At 39.3% G+C, this 23,557-nt stretch overlaps 1 long non-coding RNA gene across 2 annotated transcripts in view; it reads right to left on the bottom strand.

Moving 5' to 3' along the window:
• Positions 1-23,557, bottom strand: part of LOC149253154 (uncharacterized) — a 165,142-nt gene that overhangs the window by 22,439 nt on the left and 119,146 nt on the right. Inside the window, exon 3 of one of the 2 annotated variants that reach the window (XR_016266130.1) lies at positions 17,985-18,045. The exons of the other annotated variant lie outside the window; for it this stretch is intronic. This is a non-coding gene — a long non-coding RNA (uncharacterized LOC149253154). The remainder of the gene's footprint in view (positions 1-17,984; positions 18,046-23,557) is intronic. 2 annotated transcript variants of the gene reach the window in all.

Below are 23,557 nucleotides of genomic sequence, written 5' to 3'. Positions count from 1 at the left end.
TAAATCTTGTGTTATAAGATATGACAATGATAATAAGATGCATCATGGCATCATGGAAGCATTAGAAACAAGAGCTCGTGACATCACCATGGGAATCATAAAGGACAAAATCCATGGCAGACAAACATGTAGGGTATATAGCTCTTGGGAACCTCAGTGGACATTGAAGAAAAGAAAGGAGTCATCTAAGGCTCATCATACATCAAGTCAAAAAGGAAACATTTACCACTTGGGGATATAAAATATCCTCAAAATTCTCTAATGGAATCCTCATCGAAGGGTTCTCTAATCTAGAGAGAAAGTAAGTGCTTCAACAAGAATTCCAACCGATGGAATCCATGAGATAATGATGTAATGACATGAAGCAGATCAAGGGATTGAATATATCTTCAATCAAGGAAGTTGTTGGAAGAAGCCTCAATGACCTAAAGGTAAAGTAAGGTATGTATGCTTGTGTTTAAAATTATAATGGCATGTCATATGGTTGCAGGTAACCTGGATAATTACTTCTATCTTGAGAAACATGATCAAGAGAAAAAGGATCTCCTCCTCTGAAAGGATGTAGAAAGATAGAAGTCACACCAAATGAAATCAACATAATATGTCCTCATATGAAATATGAGGTGGTTGACTACAATGACATAACTCTGATTAGAAATTTCTAAAAGGACACTTGGGAATGGAATGTGTAAGGAAGGAAGAGATTGGGAGATATGCAACCCTGATGAAGACAATCAACATCCAAAATATCAAGAAGACTATCTCCCGTAAAGATATGAAGACTCTGATGAAAAAGATGTAGACCCTTAACAATGGACATCTTTGGGAGATGTGTCAACATGAATGCAGGATGTTGATACCTACAAGAAGATGTCATGCTGAAGAGCCATCTCATAAGGTATGATTTAATTTTATATGATGTTTTGATTTCTTGAATAATATCTGGATGAGTTCATGCAGGGCTACTAGAACAAGATTTGTAAGTACAAGTACAACCAACGTTCATGTGGTGGATGGAAACTCTTGAAAGAAGCATGGAGAGAAAAGAAGTAGCCATATGAAGAAGGTTCTATATTGATGAGCCTAGGTATTGCAACAATAATGTTGCAACTCCCAGGGCTACCAGCTTTACTTATCAACCCGGGGTTCGTACAAACTTGGAGGTGACAATGCTATATGCACAAGTAGAAGTGAAGGTCCTACCTGTTGTCACTATTTATTTGGCAAGAGACCCTAGGTGTTCCAAGCCAAACTTCTATAGAGTTAGAAGAAGCTTAATTCTTTGACGGAAGGAGAGCAAACCTTATTCTAAGAGAGAGCTACTTCTACTGCAGTAATGAAGAAAACAACATGAAATGCTAAACTTACACCATAACCTAACTAATCAATTAAACAGATATGCTAAGCATAATTGCTAAATTACCATTAACCTAATGCTAATTATCTAAGTTTCAGAAGTAAAAACATTAAACTGGACTAAGGTGTAGCAAAGAAACTTAGGCTAAATCGAGTTTCAAGTGGAGAAAGCAATCGGAGGTCAAAATCAGTGAACGGAGGACGTGAGGGAGCAACAGTGTAGAAGAACCATTGGATCAGTCGGGTGAAAGGTAAATGAACGGCGGGGATTTGATCGTAGGAGGTTACGTAGGTAGATGGGCAAACAAGGGAACAAAGGAGATGAATGGCCGAGATTTAATCGTGCGAGTGAGGTCAAGAGATGGACGGGCGAGGCTAACAGGAGCGATGAATGATTAAGATCTTATCGCGTAGGTGAAGTCAAGAGATGGACGAAGAAGATTAGATCGTGGGCAAAAGAAACTTACGGAAATGGTGGAGCGGGTTAGAGGGTGATAAGTTGTATTTCGTGTGCCCTCAAAGCTGTAAGTTGTCTAAAATTTCACGCGATTAGCCTAACTGGCGACTCGTAGCACGGAGAAACCACTTTTCTCATGTGCTCTCGGGTGGATAATGGTTGGACAGAAGTCCATGCGATAGCCGTCGGATTTGGTGAGGCAAATCAACGGTGGAGATCGGCCAAGCTAGTTGGCAATCGGGTGAAGCGACAATCATCGGATCAGACAAGGCATATCGACAGTGGGGGTTTAAAGTTCATAAAGTAAATGGTGGACTCCACACGAGGTAGCGGTTGGAGAAAATAGTGAATCAGACAGTGATTGTGAAGGTTTGTTGGTGATCAGACGGCGAGAAAGTGATGTATCAAGAACGTGCTGGAGGTGGTTTCAAATAAAAAATGACAGAGAAGACCAGTGCAGCTAAACATATAATTGCATTGAACAATGAACTCCATAGACCATGTGAGAACCAGAGACTGTGATTTTGGGGTTTTTGGAGGGTCTCTTCCTCAAGTCATGGTCCCAGAGGGAGGAGATGAGGCTGAGACACCTACGCACAACCTGATAGTGACCTTTTTCCTCTAACTAACCTATGAACTGAAAGAAGGCATGAACGAAAGTAAACTACAACAAATGTAGCTACTGAAACAGATGAACAAAAATAGGAAGCTATTCAAACAAATGAACAAAACTAGAAAGCTACTTAATCAAATGAATCAGAACCAGAAAACTTCTTGAGCAAATGCACAGAAAACCATGAAACTACTTAAGCAAATAAACAGAACAGAACTCTATGCTAGCATAATAGTACAGTAAAGAGGAGTTGTGGCTGCTTGGGTCGGGCCCTAACCCAAGAGCTTTAGCCCTCAAAGTTAACTCAGAGCTGGCTTAAACAGAACTCATCTTTATTATAGAAATCATGGATTACAAAGCAAATTGTCACAAGTCTTTGCAGCTCAGAAATAAAATAGAGTTTTACAAATGAAGTCTGAATCCTAGTGAGGTCCTAAGCCTCTCTATTTATACATTTGAAGTCTCTAACAACTTCCTCCCCATTAGGGAGGCTTGGCTTCTAACTCGAGAAAACTAGTTGATGTCCCTTTCCTTTGTTTGGCTATATTTTAGTCTTCAAAGTGATGGCTAGGCACGCTCCGAGTTGATGGTGGAATATTCGAATGGAGGGGTAGTGAATGAGGAGGATTTACCTCCTATAATTATTCTCCCTTGTCCCATTCGAGTGTTTACCAAGGTCTTTGCCATAGTTCTTTGCTTTCATCCTTTATACCTGCATTTCTCCTTGCTTTTATCTTTTATTCCTGCGTTATATGCACATTAGACCACAAAGCCAAATATCCAACTCTAACTCATTTCATAAACAAAATATAATCAAAAGTATGCAATAAGTTGTGAGAATAGTTGGTTTGACTAAGCTAGGAGGTGAATTAAGGCCAATTAAGGCCCATATAATTACTCAATAATGAGGCTCATCATCACCCCCCTACTGAAAGTGTTGCTCATCCTCTGAGCAACTTAGTCAATGTCCATGTCCTTCATGGCTCTGGTAGCCTCTCTAACATCCCATTCTTCTGTTGTGGTCTCTTCTTCTTGTTTATAGAAGCCTACTTTCCTTTCTACTTCTTCCCACTGCCTCTATTCCTTCTTCTTCTGTTCTCCCTTCTAGCATCCCTAGGAGTAGTGGTGGATTGAGTTTCAAGCCTATCCAATTGACCTTCAACCTTTGCATTGATTGCTTATACATAGGTGTTATGTTGAGTGCCTCTCTCAACCTTTGAGGGGAGTGATATTCTCTAATCTTCATGTTGTGTGGCAGTGTTTTCCATCTCCTTTAGCATGCATGTATATTATCATCTCTTGGCAGCCTAAACATATCCTCAAAATGTGAAATTGCTTGCTCTTGGGTAGAAAGATACCTAAGTGTTAGCTGAGGATTATTTGCAATTAGATTATGGGTGTTGATTAGGGCCATGGGATTTGATTGTTCAGCTCTGATGAAAAGAGGTTCATTTTTCTCTCTGGCCAATATTATTTTTGTCTCTGCAACCCTTGACTTCTAATGGTTCATCCATGATGCCAAAACCATTAATTGTAGATCTCCTAGCCCTGCATTAGGATCCCAAATATTCATATCTATGAGGGCCATGTTATGCAAGTAAAACTAAACCATTTTGGCCCCATCCTTTAGTGCACTTTGATCACAAAGGTCAATAAACTGTCTGCAATCCTGAAATGGCATGGTGCTCCTTTGTGCTAGTGTTTTAATCTGAAATTGTAGCCATTTTTCTATGAGGAAAAATACATAGGATTTAGCTGGCATCCTACACTGGATGGCCTCCAAGGAGAGGCTAGCCATACATGCTAGCTGGTTTTCCTTTTCCTACAACTGTCCTCTCTATTTTTTTTATCTTCTTCCTTTTGTTGTTCTTTCTCATCTCCATCAGTTTCTTCTTCTGTTTCAGCATCATCCTCCTTGTGTTTCAGCATGTTCCTCTATATTAGTTTCTTCTTTATTCATCTCATCCCCTCTAGCTCTGTATATTCTTCTTGTTTTGCTTCCTCCTTACTAACAGAAGGACTAACATCATAGATGAGGGTTTTGATGTCATCCTCTGCTGATAAGTCTCTAAAGACTGACCATTTTATAGGTATCCTGAGGTTTTGGAGGGCATCCTCAATGTGGATCTTGATCAAACCATGGTGAGTCAACTATTGGGAATTCCCTTCCTTTACTTTGTTGCTGGAGTCTATGAGTGATTGCATCAAGAAATAGGGTATGTTGAGTCTTTGGTGAACTGGTGTTTCTACCCCAAATCTTAATTCTTCAAGCATTCTCAAATGGTTGCCATAACAACACTGCATCTATGGACTCTTGCATTCTCTTTTGACTTATTAAAGAATTTCCTTTTTGACACCTTTTCACTTATAAACCAAATACCTCTTAACCTTTACAACTTTTGATCAAATGATGTGTATGAGTGAGTGAGTGGGATACTTACCTATGGTCTTGATGCCATGCTGTAGTTGTCAAAGATCAGATGTGTTGCTGATGGTCATTCTTCTTCCTCCTCTGTTGCCTGTTGATGGTTTATTAGCTTTTGCAGGTGTCTGTGACTGAAGATTTGATGTTGTTGTTGTTGTTGTGGAGCTCTTGGATCTGATGCTGCTGCTGCTGTGGATCTCTTGGATTTGATGTTGTTGCTGCTATGGAGCTCTTGGATTTGATGTTGTTGCTGCTATGGAGCTCCTAGATTACCACTTGGCAATGTTTGGTGTCTCCCTTAGAATTTCTTGATCATGTTGTTGGCTGGTGTTGTGAGGATGCTGTAATGAATGGACAGAGGGAGTAGGAGTGTATGTGGATGCAGGGATGATGGTAATGGTTGAGGTGATTCTGTTAGAAAACACAATCTTCACCTAAATTGAAGCAATGAAGTGAAAAACAATAGAATTGATGGAGGGATGCATGGTAAGGAGTGGAGGAGATGAATATATGTGAGGCAGGGTTCCCTTTGGATCTTCTCTTTGCTCCTTGCTTGTATTTTTCACCCACCTGCAAATAACAATTATGTTTTTTTTCTTTTTTCTTTTTTTTTTTTAAAGAAACACCTAGGCTGCCTCAGAGAGGTTTTCACCCTAGATATCTGCCCTGGGTGCCTCAAGGAAGGTTTTCACCCAGGGATATTCTTACTCTTTTTCATTTTTCTCATCCTTGGGCAGCATTTTGAGGTTTTCAACCCAAAGACAGGACTCAGGCGCCTCATGGAGGTTTTCACCTAAATCCTTATTCTTTTGTTTTTTCCTTTTTCAGTGACCTGATGAGGGAGGAGCTGGAACTTGCTCTACCATCATCATTGTCTTATTGATACTGTCAATGAACTCTTGTTTTGATAAAGGCCTCTTATACATTTTCAATCGGTGTCCATTAACTAGCAATGGAATGGCTTCTTCATCAAGAGTTCTGATTTGCATTGAACCATTGTCATGGCATCTTTCCACCACATAAGGTCTGAGTCATCTTGTCTTTAGCTTGCTCTTGAAGTCTTTAAACCTGGAATCATATAACAATTCCCAGTATCCTTCTTGAAATTGCTTCTCCTTGATGTGCTTGTCATGCCAGATCTTCCTCTGAAGTTGAACTATCTATGTATGTAGGAGGGCTTGCATTCTGAACTCATCCAAGCCATTCAAATGTAACAACCTTTCTTTCTGTGCATGACTGAGATCTAAATCTAGTTGGGCTGCCATTCTCAATGTGTTATATTCAAATTCAATGGATAGCACAACCTTTTTACCATAGACCAGCTCATAGGGTGTAAATCCAGTGGTGGTCTTCCATGTTGTATTATAGGCCCAAGTGGCCTCAACTAGTCTCTCTGCCCAGTCCTTCCTGTTGCTGCTTACTACCTTGGTTAAGATGTTCTCCAATGCCCTATTGATCACCTCCACTTGCCCATTAGCTTTTGTGGATGATAAGGAGTGGAGGTCCTATGCTTGATTTTGTGATGGCTGAGCAGTTCTTCAATCATGCTGGAGGTAAACTGGCTACCTTGGTTTGTGACTAGCTCTCTGGGGTACCCAAATTTGTAGAATATATTCTCCCTTAAGAACTCAGCCACCTTTTCTTCTGTTGTTGCCTTAATTTCTTTGATTTTAGCCCACTTAGTCAAATAATTAGTGCACACAATGATGTGTTGTTTTTGCTTTGAAGGAAGGTTGATAGGCCCAATGAAGTCCATGCCCCACTTGCCAAATGGCTCGAAAGTCACTTGAGGTTACAAGGTCATTTCATCTCTTAGAGTAGGCATTCCCATCCTTTGGCACCGATCACACTGACTAATATACTTTTTCACATTCTGATGAAGGGTGGGCCAATAATAGCCTGCTTGCAACACTTTGAATGTTGTCCTCTTTGCTGCAAAGTGACCTCCACAAGGCCCATCATAACAGGTCAGGATGTCAAAGACTTCTTCTTCCCTTACACACCTTCTTAAGATTTGATCTGGGCCAAGTTTGAACAGATTGCCCCCAATCCAGGTGAAGGGGGTGCTCTTTCTAACTATCTTTCTCTTTTCTTTGGAGGCAAGTTTGGTGGGAACTATGATGATACCAGATAGTTTGCTATATCAGCAAACCATGGGGAGAGAATTGAAATAGCAAACAAATTCTCATCTGGTAACTGGTCATCCACCTTCCTTCTTCACCTGCAAGCTGATTCATCCTAAATAGAAAGTCAACAACAACATTTTCCTTATCAGGCTTATCAACAATAGTTAGATCAAATTGTTGTAATAAAAGCAACCATCTTATGATTCTAGCATTCACATCTAGTTTATTCATTAAATATTTGATTGCAGCATGATCAATATGCACAAATGTTTGATATTCTGTAATGTAATGCTTAAATTTGTTCAATGAATGCACAACAACCAGGAGTTCCTTTTTGGTCACAGTATAGTTTAGCTCAGCCTTTGATAGGTTCTTACTTATAAAATAGATGGCATGGGGCAATTTTACCTCTTCCTGACCTAAGGCTACTCCTATGGCTTTGTGTGAGGCATCGGCATGAATATGAAAAGGGAGGGCCCAGTTTGGGTCTCTAAGGATTGGTGCAGTGGTTAACTTACCTTTTAGGATGTCTAAGGCCTCTTGATAGCTCTTTGACCATATAAACTCATAATCTTTGGACAACAATCCAAACAAAGGAGAGGCCAACTTGCTGGAGTCCTTTATGAACCTTTGGTAGTATCCAACCAATCCTAAGAAACTTCTGACATCTCTCTGCTTTTGTGGAGGTGGTACCCTTTGGATGATTGTTATTTTGTTTGGGTCCACCTGCAATCCTTGCTGAGATATTGAATGACCTAGCACAATCCCTTCAGTCGTTAAGAATTCACACTTTTCTGGACTGAGAGACAGATTCATCTCAATGCATTTATGTAATACTTTGCCTAGGTTAGTCAGGGCTTCTTGGAAATCACAACCATAAGATGTAAAGTCATCCATATAGATTTCCACAGCGTCATGTACTAATTCAGCAAAAATACTCAAGACTGCTCTCTGGAAAGTGGCAAGAGCATTGTATAGGCCGAAAGGAAGGACTCTATAGGCAAAAGTACCCCAAGGACAGGTGAATGTGGTCTTATCCTAGTCTTCTGGGCAGATTTGGATTTGGTTATACCCACTGAATCCTTCTAGGAAAGAAAATAATTTCTTTCTTGCCAGGCCATCTAGCACTTGGTCAATGAAGGGTAGGGGAAAATGATCCTTCTTTGTGGCTTTGTTCAACTCCCTATAATCCACACAAATCCTCCACTTACCATTTTTCTTGGGAACTAACACTAAAGGAGAGACCCACTCACTGTTTGAGATAGGGTAAATGAATCCTGCATCTAGCAGTTTTTGCAATTCTTCTTTGACTATGTCTTTAAGAGCTGGATTCATCCTCCTTTATGGTTGTGTGACTGGCCTACAACCTTCTTTGATGTATATGTCGTGACTACACACTGAGGGGTGTACTCCCTTCATTTCTTTGTAACTCCAAGCGAAGGCTTCTAGGTTCTCTCTCAACATGTGGCATAGTTTTTCCTCTTCTAAAGCAGAAAGAGATGGGCTATGTTCAAAGCCTTCTCTGGGCCACATTCTATGGTTTTGACATGTAGTGGGTTGGAATTGGCCAAGCATAAGTCAGTTGGATAATTGTTCTAGGTTTCCCTTACTTCTTCTTCTAATGGCAGTGAACTAGGAGTTGGACTTTGGAGCAGGTGTTCAATTAAATCATCCTCATCTTGTTGTCCTCCTCCTATGATTGCTTCCAAAGTATAAAGATGGGTAGAATAACCCTCATCCTCTTCCTCCTCCTCCAACCATAAAGGTAAATCATGCTCTAGAGAAGGTTGAGCAGGAGGGTATAGGACTAATTGTTTGGACATATGCCCATTCTTGATGGTCATATTCCCAGCTTTGCAGCTAATGTAAGCATCAGTTGTGGCCAACCATGGCCTCCCAAGGATGAGAGGGTAACCAGTAAGCTTAGCCTTATGCTGGAGAACTAGGAAATCTACAGGGTACTCCCAGGATTCAATGGAGACCATCACATCCTCCACAATTCCCTCAGGGGTGACTGTGGAACAATCTGAAAGTTGCCGAATTGTTGTGGTCTTCCTTAATGACCCTTGGAGGTTGAGTTTGAGCATGGTGTCCTTGGTCATCACATTAATGGCAGCCCCAAGATCAATCAAAGTGTGTGGGACAATGGTGCCATTGATGTGTACATCTACTACAAGGCTTCCAGGGTCTAAATATTTTGGACATATTACTTGCCCCAACATTAAGTCAGACAACTGCCCAATGACATTAATGGTAGGGGCATCCCTTTTTCTTTTTCCTGGATGCTTGAAGCACTTCTCCTTAATCAACTTATTGTAAATAAGAACATCTTCGATTGCTTGGAGAATGGGGATCTTTACACATAGGTTTTTCAATTCTCCTAGAAGTTCAGTTTCTTCTGGGGTAGGTTGGAGTGGTTGGGCTAGTCTTTCAGGAAAAGGTGGATTTACTTTAAGTTTTCTTTCCTCTCTTCCTTCCTCAACCTCCCTATGTGGAGAGGGAGGTTGGTTGTCTAGGAGAATTCTCCCAGATCTTAGGTTGATCTCCTGGATTTCTACAGCATAAGTTGGGTATGATGTCTCTCCATTGTATGCTTGTTGAGCCTGCCTATTGTTTGGGTTCGGATTTGGCTGGGCAGGCATCTGGGGTTTCTTAGGTGGAGCAAAGTGCAGGAGTTGTGGTTGGTTAGGTGGTGGAGGCAATAGGGCTGGAACATTGTTGAATTGGGGCCTCCACCCCTGGGGTGGGGTATTCCACTGATGTTGTGGCTGAACATAAGGTTGAAATGACTGGTTGGCTGGCTGGGATTGATATTGAGATGCATAGGACCAAGGAGGGGGTGTAGACTAGGAAGGATGAGCAGGGGGTCCCCAAGAAGGTATAGTTGTGGCTTGGTTGGGGTTGTAGTATGCATGGGATGGCCCTTGCATACCCTGCTGGTATGGTCTAGGCCCAGGAGGTCTCCTTTGGTTGATGTAGCAAAGTTGCTCAGTGACCCCTTTAGCTCCTTGATATACAGCTTTGAGTCCAGGTAAAGAAGGGCACTTGTCTGTGGAGTGGTTTTCTTCACAGACTGAGCAAATCTTAATACAGTTTAATGGACATTCGTTCCTAGGATGTCTCCTAGTGCATATAGGACAAAAGATGGCCAAGGCTCTCTTTGCTTCCTCTTGCTTCTTTTTGATTTGCATGGTGTCCAATTGCAAGGCAAGGGTTTGCATCATGTCACTTTTGAAATCTTCCAGCATATTTCCAATTTCACCCTTGATGGATAAGTTAGAGGATGATGTACTGGCCATAGGTTGACTACCCCTACCCTACCCTTTTTCCTGGCTACCCTAGAATGGTTTCTAGAGACAGTCTTAATATCTTCATAGGGTAATTGGTAGACATCTCCTCCTGCTATCATATTTAAGGTATCCAGAAGATATTCCCTTACTCCTCTAAGAAAGGCCAGCTTTAGTGACTCAAGGTCAAGTGTGCACTTGGCCCTTTTGTAACTTAGTTGGAATCTTTATTCATAGTCTTCTAGGGATTCATCCTGGCCTATGGTCATCCTAAAAATATCTTCTTTATTGTCCTTTGACCTACAGTAGTCCCTATATTTGTTGTTAAACTTATGTTGCATCTAAGCCCAAGTTGTGATGCTATCTTCAAGTAAACCCATGAACGAGCGCAATGTTGCATCCTTGAGGGTAGATGGGAATAGTTTTAACTTTTGCTCATCATTTGTATAGTCATAGGTTCAGCATATAACAACAAATTCAAATAGGAAAGTGTCAAGGTCCTTTGTGGCCAGGCCATGGAAATGAGGTAGAGAAGAGGGGCTTATATTCTTCATCTTAGTGTCCCCATTGGTTTCCCTAATGGGGAAGGCACTTTCAATTCTCTCTCTATCTCTCCTATCATTTTGGTTTCCAACCATTGGTTCAGTAGGAATGGGTTCTTATTCTTCTTCTTCTGTAGGTTCCTCAAATAGCTAATATTGCTCACCTAAAAGGTCTTCCAATTCACCGTCATTGAAGAAGAGAGAAGGTTTCTTGTTGGATGCAGTGAGGGTATTTGACAAGAATTTTCTTGAATTGTCCCTAATCCTACGAGGCATGAAAGGAAATGTTTTTGGTTTGGTTTTTGTAAGATTTTGTTAAAGCTAGAAAGTACTTGCATAATGGAAAGGAGCGCAGATAATGACAACTGAAAGAAAGAAAGAAACTAGATTACTTTTGCATAAATAAACTAATGGAAGAAAGTTGAACACTAGAAGTAGAAGAAAAGAAAGTTTGGAGACTAGAAATAGAAGAAAGCAGTAATTACTTCTACTTAGACACCTCCCCGGCAATGACGCCAAAAAGTGATGAGCCTAGGTATTACAAAAATAATGTTGCAACTCCCAAGGCTACCAGCTTTACTTATCAACCCGGGGTTCGTACAAACTTGGAGGTGACAGTGCTATATGCACAAGTAGAAGTGAAGGTCCTGCTTGTTGTCACTGTTTATCTGGCAAGAGACCCCAGGGGTTCCAAGCCAAACTTCTATAGATTCAGAAGAAGCTTAATTCTTTGATGGAAGGAGAGCAAACCTTATTCTAAGAGAGAGCTACTTCTACTGTAGTAATGAAGAAAACAGCATGAAATGCTAAACTTACACCATAACCTAACTAATCAATTAAACAGTTATGCTAAGCAGAATTGCTAAATTACCATTAACGTAATGCTAATTATCTATGTTGCAGAAGTAAAAACATTAAACTGGACTAAGGTGTAGTAAAGAAACTTAGGCTAAATCAGGTTTCAAGTGGAGAAAGCCATCGGAGGTCAAAATCAGTGAATGGAGGACATGAGGGAGCAACTATGCAGAAGAACCGTTGGATCAGTCGGGTGAAAGGTAAATGAACGACGGGGATTTGATCGCAGGAGGTTACGTAGGTAGATGGGCGAACAAGGGAACAAATGAGATGAATGGTCGGGATTTAATCGCACGGGTGAGGTCAAGAGATGGACGGGCGAGGCTAACAGGAGCGATGAACGGTTAAGATCTTATCGCACGAGTGAATTCAAGAGATGGACGAAGGAGATTAGATCGCAGGCAAAAGAAACGTGCGGAAATGGTGGAGCAAGTTTAGAGGGCAGTAAGTTGTATTTTGCATGCCCTCAAAGTTATAAGTTGTTTCCTAAAATTTCACGCGATTAGCCTAACTGGGCAACACATAGCACGGAGAAACCACTTTTCTCGCGTGTTATCGGACGAATAATGGTCGGGTAGAAGTCCATGCGGTATCGCGCAATAGCCATCGGATCTGGCGAGGCACAATCGAGTGAAGCAACAGCCGTCGCATCAAACAAGGCAGATCGATGGTGGGGGTTTAAAGTTCATAAAGTAAATGGTGGACTCCATGCGAGGTAGCGGTTGGAGAAAATAGTGAATCAAACAGTGATTGTGAAGGTTTGTTGGTGATCGGACGGTGAGGAAGTGATGTATGAAGAACGTGCTAGAGGCGGTTTCAAATAAAAAATGACGGAGAAGACCAGTGCGGGTAAACAGATAACTGCATTAAACAGCAAACTCCATAGCCCATGTGAGAACCAGAGACTGTGATTTTGGGGTTGTTGGAAGGTCTCTTCCTCAAGTCATGGTCCCAGAGGGAGGAGATGAGGCTGAGACACCTACGCACAACCTGATAGTGACATTTTTCCTCTAACTAACCTCTGAACTGAAAGAAGGCATGAATGATGTAAACTACAGCAAATGCAGCTACTGAAATAGATGAACAGAAATAGGAAGCTATTCAAGCAAATGAACAAAACCAGAAAGCTGCTTAATCAAATGAATCAGAACCAGAAAACTTCTTGAGAAAATGCACAGAAAACCATGAAACTACCTAAGCAAATAAACAGAACAGAACTCTATGCTAGCATAATAGTATAGTAAAGAGGAGTTGTGGCTACTTGGGTCGGGCCCTAACCCAAGAGCTTCAGCCCTCGAAGTTAACTCAGAGCTAGCTTAAACAGAACTCATCTTTATTATAGAAATCATGGATTACAAAGCAAATTGTCACAAGTCTTTGCAGCTCAGAAATAAAGCGGAGTTTTACAAATGAAGTCTGAATCCTAGTGAGGTCCTAAGCCTCTCTATTTATACATTTGAAGTCTCTAACAACTTCCTTCCCATTAGGGAGGCTTGACCTCTAACTCAAGAAAATTGGTTGTTGTCCCTTTCCTTTTCTTGGCTATCTTTTAGTCTTCAAAGTGATGGTTGGGTGCACTCTGAGCTGATGGGGGAATATTCGAATGGACGGGTAGTAAATGAGGAGGATTTACCTCCTATAATTATTCTCCCTTGTCCCATTCCACTGTTTACCAAGGTCTTTGCCATAGCTCTTTACTTTCATCCCTTATACTTGCATTTCTCCTTGCTTTTATCTTTTATTCTTGCATTATATGCACATTAGACCACAAAGCCAAATATCCAACTCTAACTCATTTCATAAACAAAATATAATCAAAAGTATGCAATAAGTTGTGAGAATAGTTGGTTTGACTAAGCTAGGAGGTGAATTGAGGCCAATTAAGGCCCATATAATTACTCAATAATGAGGCTCATCACATATATGTACCAAGAAGGCCACCTTCCATGAAGAAAGGAATGACATGACAAAATAAGAAGGAAAGTGGTTGATGGATGGTGCCCTACCAAGAAGAAGTTCGAACAAAGACTTCATGACATCAAAGGAAAGAAGGAGATCAAGCAGCTGGAGGACCGACGAAGAAGAAGTTGTTGATGAATGGACAAGTCCCCAGCTAAGAGGGAGTTATAACAAGTTCCCAATTACAAAGGAACTTGGACAAGTACCTTGTCAAAGGATACTTGGGCATGTCTTCCTCAACTGAGAGGAAGCGATAGACACAACATTCTTGTCTTCACTTGGGAATAAAGAATGGGAGGATTGGGTAATCATATGGAATCTGATACTCTTTAACGATGTGTAGGGCATCCAAGACAAGAGTAGGCAAGAGGACCGATATTATTTGAGGGCTGGGAACCCAAGACAAGAATAGTCCTAGAAGGTCATACTCAGTGAACACCCGGGTGGGTATGTACCTTGAGAGACAATGACTAAGGTGTCTATAACTCATTGGTCTCGCCAAGATTGTGCTCTGATCTATTGAGAGATAGAGATGTCAGTCAAGGCCTTGTTGTGGAAACAATGTTGGTTATTATGATGTTATACATATGGGATTACCAATCTGATTCTTCTTATGAGAAATTCTTCAGATTGAGAATAACCAAGTACCATTGTAAATACCTCCCTAGTTTCAGTATTTGTTAATATAATTTTGATCTTTTTACTTTTCAAGAAAAACAAATATTATTTTTATAAATTATATGAATGAGTTTCTTTCTCATTCCATAGATCTAGGAAAGTCAAAGATTCAAAATTATGTTTAAGAGCTCTTCTTAAGCATATATGTAATGTATATGAGTCAACCTAGTGTCTAGAACAACCCTCTAAGACAAGCACAATCCTCTTGATGAAGTATGCTTGCTAAACGATGAAGAAGGCAATAATGGCGGCCTCAAAATATATTTAAATGACAAGTCAGCTCATATGTGGAGACACAATAGTTCATGGTGACAGGTCGGATTATTTATGGAGTCAGAACTACTATATATACGCAGTTGAAGTCATCACAGAAAATAGAACTTTCAGACATCTCTGAAACATCGGATAAGTCTCTGAAATCTCGGACGGGTGCAGGAAGAACAGAATTTCAGACAAGGTATAGTGGTGCAAGAAGAACAGAATTTCAGACAAGGTACAGTGGTGCAGGAAGAACAGAATTTCATACAAGGTACAGTGGTGCAAGAAGAACAGAATTTCGGACAAGGTACAGTGGTGCAGCAAACTCGGATCACTGTGATTTTCGGATAGGCATTACAGTGTTACACTTTCTTGGCATAACTGTGATCTCAGTGCAAGGAGAATACAATTACAGTCTCGGTGGAGTATGCTACTAAATGTTGTCACAAGTCTCGGTGGAGTGCAACAGTAGAAAGAACTCATTGACATGGTGAAGCAAGCAATGGTGCAACAAGTAAGGACCTTTGTGGTACTACGATAATGATCTCAATGAAGGTGCAGAGATGATCTCAGTAAAGGCACAATGGTGATCTCAAGTAGTAGTCATGGTGCAACAATGATGATCTCGGTGAAGCAGTAATGATGATCTCAGCAGTTAGAAGAGGATTGGTGTCTTGGTCTTGGAGTGGCTTGATAGGTCAAGGGTCATGGTCTTGGTGTTGGTCAATTGGAATCTCTATAAGAAGAATTATGTGCAGGTTTTCCTCTCCAAGAAGGAGAGGTTTTGGCCCAGGCAAAACGTTAACATCTTGTGTTCTTGTCTCTTTGTTTTTTGTAGCAGTTCGATGAAGTAAACACACACACTAATAATGAAAAGAAGATCAAGCTAAGATAAATTGTAAAAGCACTACACAAACTGTTATCAAGTCTAGAAGAATATTACTAATGCTAACTGCACTAGATTCTTCAACGGTTTGAAGCAGCAAAACCCTAGAAAAAGCTCTGATACCAAATGTTATACAACCAAATCACAAAATAGAAGAAAAGATAGATCAACGACTTGAAAATTAGCCTCTTCGAGGGGGAAACCTCATTTACATCACATAAATGAACAATTCTTGGATGATTCAAATGACAAGGCCTCCTTGGTATATATAGGAGTCCAAGGGGTCACAATATAATCAAAGCCTACATAACAATAATAATGTAAGGGCACGACAATAACAATAGTGGGATTCTATGGGGCACAAAAATAACAAGATGGGAGATACATGGGCACAATGATAACAATAAGGGGGCTACACTAACAATAACAATAAGGGAGGCACACTAGTATTATAGGGACCTAACAAGGTCTTTTTATCACACCTTGAGGAGCCAAAACAAGGAAGCGAATGTGCAGGTCAATCAGGCATGTCTTCTTGAGGCAGGTCATTTTGTCACCAATGGTTTATTAGGATGGAAGACAATTCCATAAGCTATTCTCCAATTGTTTTGTATCATAGTCTCAATAGCACGAGTGGATATCTATATAAAGGAGCATTGTTTCAACCAAGTATTTCAATTTTGCACAAGGCCTCCACCCCTCAAAGCATTGGCAATTCCATGGTGAGTGTAATGAATGAGGCTTCTAACATAATGGTTGATGTGGCTAGTGTAGGTCATGTTGGCTACCCGCTCACCAAGTCCTTTAGATCTTTGCATGTGGCATCTCCTCCTTTTGGACTGTATCGCAAGCCTAATGCCTCTAATCTATTAAAGGTGCCAAGGTGGTGGAGATTAATGGTATTCAATTTGTGTGAGATTACTGTAGCGTGTGGGCCTCCAAGAACATGGATTAAAATGAAGAGAGATGACATGGCGAACTGCATCAAGGCCTCTAAAATTCATGATTTGTTCGAGCACCTGGTTATTTTCTCTTTGCGTGGAGAAGTTCACCCTGTTCATGGGAAAATGAGCCAACGTCTTGCTCCAAAGAGACGTTGGAGTCTCTGGTCATGTGTTGTGATAGAAGCCCTACCTGGAATTATTTTTTTGTCCCAACTCGAATGGGAGACAGGATCTTCAGGGTGGAGTGGAGAATTCCCTATCTTTGGTTTGGTGGGTAGTTTGTCATGGGTTTGTTAATTCATAATCCCTTTTATCTCAAGGACCCTTAAAGTTTGTGATGTCGTATTCTCTGAAGGCTCCAGGGACTCTTTATTGATCTGATATATGGTGGTGGCCACGCAGGATTCTCCTGCCAGATCTTGGCCTATTGATGCTATGCAGGTATCCCTCCTCCTTTTCTAAAGTTTTTTCTAGGAGATTTGATGGCTGGCTCTACTATGGTCTCTCTAGTGTGAATTATCTCTTCTCATCCTTTATTGATGGTGCTTTCAGTGCCCAACACTTCATAGCCCTCCTTGCGCCCCTCCCTCTATCTTGGGAACTCCTTCTCATCCATTGAGTGCTAAGTTTGAGCTTAGTTCACTCTCAGTCCCTTTGCTTGTTTGTACACTGCACTCTATGATGCCACTTATGGAGCATCGATTTCCTTCCTCTGACACTTCTGGATGGGTAAATGCCCATCATAGTTGTCAGCACTCTCCAGTTGATAATCAAGCTCAGAGTTTGGACCTTCAATGCAAAATCCAACACCAATCCAACACCATTTTACTCTTGTCTGAAGAATTACAAAGACTAAAATCTCAGGCGAGCAGACAGGATGATGAAATTGGAGCCATTCAAAGCCAATTGAAAGAGTCCCAAACTTGCTGGTGACCAGCACAACACAACTAGCAACACCTTTGGAAGTCAGTTTGATAACATGTCTATTGATCCTTTGCTCGAGCAATGATCTTTTTTTGTAAATTTATATTTTTGTTTGGTCAATTTTGTAAGATTTTTAGTTGTAGTTTGGTTGGCCGTATGTATGTATGTCGGTAAAAGTTTCGCTAGATAACAATTTTAGATCTCCTCTCATGTACTTTTTAAAGAACCAGCAATTGGAAGCCAATTGTAATCATTTCTCGTATACTTTGTTACTTATTAACACAAACTTAATAAAAATGCTCCTCACTTTTCTCAACAAAAAAAAATTAATTAAAAAACAATTCTCATTTAATTTTATAAAATGTCAATTCTTTTATTTCATATATGACAAGAATATGAGTTTGATCAACTTATATAAAATCTAACAAGTATTACCTGTTATAAAAATTAATAATATACATAATAAAAATACAATTTTCAAATTATATTTTAAATTTCAATTTTTTACTCTTTATGGAGGAAAAAATGTGTAAGTTTATCGACGTCTATAAAATCTAAAATATATTCACTATCATTAAATTCCCATATTCATTATCATTAAATTCCCATTTGTACTTTAAGAAACATAAACATAAACATAGAAATCAATATTTAAGAAGGAAATCAATTTGCACCTGTGTCGAATTCATTATCGGTCTGTGTTTCTGTCATGTGCTTTACATACATTTGATTTCCCTGCAATATTAAATTAATATCTATAAAAATCAAAAGCAAATAAACTTTGAAAATATAATATCAAAAATGCTTTAATAATGAAAATGAAAAAGCAATTAAATTTTAAATAAAATATCAAAAATCCTTTGATAATGAAAATGCAAAAAATCAAAAGCAAATAAACTTTGAAAATATAATATCAAAAATGCTTTAATAATGAAAATGAAAAAGCAATTAAATTTTAAAAATAAAATATCAAAAATCCTTTGATAATGAAAATGCAAAAAGAATACAAACTTTGAAAATAATAGAGACATAATATCAATAAATGAAAAATGAATATACGTAAATAATACAAACTTTAAACTTAAAATTAATAATATTTATATTCAAACTTCAAACTTATTAATATAAAAACTTTGAAATCCCCTGAAAATCGAAAGTAAGTAAACTTTGAAAATTAAATATAAAAAATTCTTTAATAATGAAAATGCTAAAAAATACTAACATCGAAATTCAATATTAATAATACAAAATTAATATCAACGTAAAAATAGTAAAAAGAAAATGTGTTAATAATACAAACTTTAAACTTCAAATTAATATATTTATATTCCAAACTTATTAATATTTATTTTTTTTGTCGTTAAAAGACTAGCTAAATTTTTCTATTATATTTACAAGAAGACTTTACAGACAGTGATGCAGACATTCCAGGGCCAGCAGTTGCACCCTGTATAATTTAACTTTAAGACCAGAAGCTCCCTCGCAGGGGCAGCACCGACAAAACTTTCAAAATAACCAGCCAAACTAACAGAGTTTCTCCCAAAACGAGTTGCTTCTGGAGGCCCAGAAGAAGTGAGAGTCAGCAAGCTAAGGGGCCTCATTACTCTGAGCAGAATCAAGACTGCCCACGCAGGGGCTTTCGACATTGTCTAACTGAACCCAACAAAAAACAAAATTGAAACTAGACTCGATATGCATAAACCAAACAGATAGACACAGAAATTGCCAACCAGACAGACGCAGAAGTTGCCAGCCATCAAGCACAGTAGAATCCGGAACCGACATACCCGCAGGAGCTTTAGTCCTGTTTTCTGGTGGAGAGAGGAGGAACTGTGTGGAGCCGGGGCTCAATATCCTGGTCCTCGCAGAGGCTTGGGTCTTCCACCACATAGCACCATCCCCTTCCCTCCGGGACTCCTTCCCACATCGCTTTCCACTTGTCCTCATCCATGCCCGGGGGTGCTGGCCCCAAGTCGGGTGAGGTGCCTTGCACCGTCTCCTTCCCCAAATTGTCTGGCTCGTTCGGTGGCAGCTCCTCAAGGCCTTCCTTGCCAGCGCTTTCCTTGCCCGAACTTCCTGGTGGCCTCTCCATTGCATCCTTGCCCGAACCTTCTGGAGGTTTCTCCGCCGTGCCCTCAGCAGTTCCAGCACCGAATTCTTCAGGGATTTTTGTAAAAAGGACAGAAATGTGGGCTTTGACGCCTGTGTTGTCCATTGAGCCTCCCAGAGTGAACACCACCGAGCCAAACGCTGGCAGCAATGGCCCTCCCTCGCTCGAGCTGCCAACCTCCAGGAATTGTCCACATGGGAGTTGGGTGGCTCTTGCTCTCCTATGACAGTAGCAGCAGCAGCAATGGTGGTGTTCGTCTGCTGCAGGGGTTCGAGAGGAAGAACCTCTCCCTGGTCCTCGTCTGCTGGGCTGTCGTTCCCGCAATTTGGCCATGTCACCCACGAATGCCCACACCCGTGAAATTTCTGAGCACCCTCCTTCTGCACACGAATTGACCCGTCTTGCTTCCAATTGAACCAGAAATCCTTCGAGTTGCCTCCCCTGCTTCCGGCCACAGCCTGAATTGCAGCGGCAGACCAGAGCTTGCACTGCGGCAGGAGGCTTAGCATCCACCGACTCACAATTCCTCTGCTCTCGCATCCGGCTGATCTTAACTCTCCAATGCATCCACATCCTTTGCTGATATCGATTTCTAAACCTGCTCTGCAACAGAGCATTAACTGCATTCTGCGCCACCATCGAGAACTCCTGCTCTGCAATGAATTCCCCTCGCATATCTGCTGAACCATTATGCTATGACGGCGGTCAGACCAGGCTCATTAAGATCTCCACGGGGCGGCACATGCTGGGCATGTGACACGTCCCTCCTTGGCACGTCATCACCCGCATCCGGGGCCAAACTTATTAATATTAATGTTTAAATGCAATTTAATTAAAATTTAATATTAATATGAAAATTAAACTTAATAATATAAAATATCAATGCAAAAACTGAAGATATACAGAACTAATGGTACAAATATTTTAATAATACAATTTAATGTAAAACTGAAAATGTGAAAATGCGTTTGTATTATAAATATAGCAAAGGTATCGAAAATGCAAAGGTACTGAAACTTAATACTCTGAAGATAAAGGTAAGTACCACAAAGATATGAGGGATATTTTATATTTTCATAGGAAATCAAAAAGTAAGTTTACTCTGATTAACCTTTTTTAAGAATGAGAGGGGCTAGTTTTTTAAGAAGTAAGTTTACTCTGATTAACCTTTTTTAAGAATGAGAGGGGCTAGTTTTTTAAGAAGTATTATGGTTTTTTTTTATTATATATATTACATATACGTGTTAGATCACTGACAGTCATCACACCGAAGTTTTAATCGCCATTATTTCCATAGATCAACATACACTACAACAGCTTTACAGGGATCGAAACCAACCGAAAACGTGTAAACCAACCCACCCGACTGCCACATCATGCACTTGCGTGCCTACTCTAATCAACCTTAATACATCGAAAATGCAAATTTGATATAGCAAAGATATCGAAAATGCAAACTTGATATAGCAAAGGTATCGAAAATGTAAAGGGACTAAAATTTAATACGGCCAAAATAAAGGTAAATACCTCAAAGATATTGAAACTCTTAAAAAGATATTTTTTATATTTTATAAGAAATCAAAAATACAATTTTTTGGCTGCATAACAGTATATTTGATAACTTTAAAAAACCACGCTGACAAAAAAAAACTCTCAGATATATTGAAACAAAAGGTATATTACGATAACAAAAATGAAATATGAAAAATTGAATTCAAAATTGAAAGCATAAGAAACTGGGTTTAATGAGATTAGGTCTAAACTTTTAAAGTATTGATCTAATGAAGCTGAAAATAAAATCTAGTATATTCAGATAACAAAAATGAAGCATGAGAAATGTGAAAATTTGGCCGCTTAGGAAGAAATTCTCTTCATGGGAAGTTTTTTTATTTAGAGAAGCCGCTACCAGATTTAGGAATAATTAAATTTGGTGAAGGAAAAATATTAATTTTGATCAGAAACCCACATAACATAGTTATCGATCAAGGTAGCAAAAAAACACTCGATTTTGAAAAGTGGTGATGCCGTGATGCATACACTTTTTCTTTTAACATATTTTTGGCAATTTAAATTTTCTTATGTATCAAGTATGAACATTTTTTTCCATGTTAGTGATTTTCATGCCGATTTTGAAAAGTGTTGATGCGGCGTCAATACATTTTTTTTAAATGTTAGTGATTTTCACGCTGATTTTGAAGAGCGTTAATGCAGCATCAACACTTTTTTTTAGAGGGATTATTTTTTACACTTTAAATGATGAGCATCAACCCTTTTTGTTTAGAGGGCTTAGTTTTTCCACTTTAAATTTTCTAATGAATTAAGTGTGGATAAACCACATTGAAAATTTACTCTAAAAAATAAACGTTATTCCAGCATCAACACTTTTCGATTTCAAAGTGGTTTTTCATGTTTTTTTGGGATTTTTGGGCTCGATTACCCGTTTTGAGGTAATAATTCCCGTTTGATCGGTAACTATGTTACATGTGCACAAAAATACAAGTCGGTCTGGGCAAGGAAATTCAATCCCTTGAGACACATATAAATAGACCATATGTAACATCACTTTGGAGCATCATCACAGCCATCTCTTTTGATCTGATTGGTTCCTACAAGTGTGAAATTCCAGAGTCCAAGCTCACACGTGCGATGAAGAGTTCTATTGACCAAATTTGACTTCTGTTTTGGCACCTTTGACTAGCTTTGACTTTGCATGTTTTGACTTGGTTTGACTGGATTTGGATCTGTTTTGGGAGGCCAAGTTCAAGAACAATTTGAGCGATTTTTTCTATGCAAGTTTGACCAGTGTTGACCGTAGCCCTGCAACTAGGGTTTCCACAAGTCAACAAGTTGACTTTGATTGATATTAATTGGACTTTTGTTGACTATTTTGACTGAACATTGACCAACAAAGGAGGCTACATCTTTTGACTGTTGACCGAGCTGATTTGGAGGTGGTTTGACCATTGACTATAGACTGAATAAGGCAGTTGATACTATTGTTGACTTTGACCAAAATTGCAAACTTTGACTTTGAATCAAATTTGACTTGTTGGCTCATCTTCGACTGGATATTGATTGGTTGGTTTGGATAGTCAAAGTTGTTGACCTTTGACTCTTTGTTGATGAATTGGAACATTGTATCTATCCACTAAACATTTAATGACAGTCTAATAAAAGAAGAATTTTGAAAGGGTTTTTCCCCCTGTGGGGTTTTTCCCTAGTCTTTGACCAAATCTTGTGTCATTCTGGTTTTGGTTCTTGTTCTTGACTGTCTTATATTGAATTTGGATCAGTGTGCTATCTAGAATTGCTCACTGTCATTAGAATATTGAATTTATTTGATAAAGTGATTGCTAATTGAAGAAAAACTTTTGTACTTGATTGTGCTAAGCATAGAACACTAGAAAATTTGGGTTCAAATGGAAGGTATGCAAAACTGGATTTAATGATATTGGGTCTAAACTTTTAAAGTATTGATGTAATAAGAGACTATGTTTACCGACGCTTTGGATATAACAAAAGAACGGATGGTCTAGATTTGATAATAAAAAGTTAATATTAATGCAAAACATAAGGTATGTGAAACGAAGGTATCGAAAGTGAATCACAGGATTCATAGAATTGACAAAATCAAAGCATTTACAAAATCACATCCTTCCATACATGCAACATTCTTCTCTTGATCAATGTCGCTTCATTTGGGGGAGGGGGAGTGCACTTCGTTGTACACTCCTGTCTGCATCTATGCATTAGGTTCTTTGTGTAAAAGGATTTAGATTTGCAGGGCACTGTATTTTAAGTTAACAATGTCAATTCAAGCAGGCCCTCAATATAACCAACCACGTGGCATACAAACTAACAGTCCAAGCTGCATACTCCATGACACTATATACTCCATGATGTTTCTGACACTCATAACTATTTAATCCCACTAGCTACATATTCCACGACACTTCATACTCCACGGCTCATAAAATTCAATATTTTTTCATACAGTAATCCCACACACTACATGCTCACAACATTGCACACTGCATATACAATAATGTTAGGTATTGTTTAATTATTATATGCTTTGGAGTTTTTAGTTAAAATGTGGTGAAAAAAAATTTGTTCAAATCTTGATTTTTTTGTTTA

Source organism: Pinus tabuliformis, chromosome 7 (assembly GCF_031772625.1).
Source record: "Pinus tabuliformis cultivar Carrire ecotype Pingquan chromosome 7, CPIR1, whole genome shotgun sequence".
Lineage (NCBI taxonomy): Eukaryota > Viridiplantae > Streptophyta > Pinopsida > Pinales > Pinaceae > Pinus > Pinus tabuliformis.
This window is presented reverse-complemented; position numbering and strand designations above follow the sequence as displayed.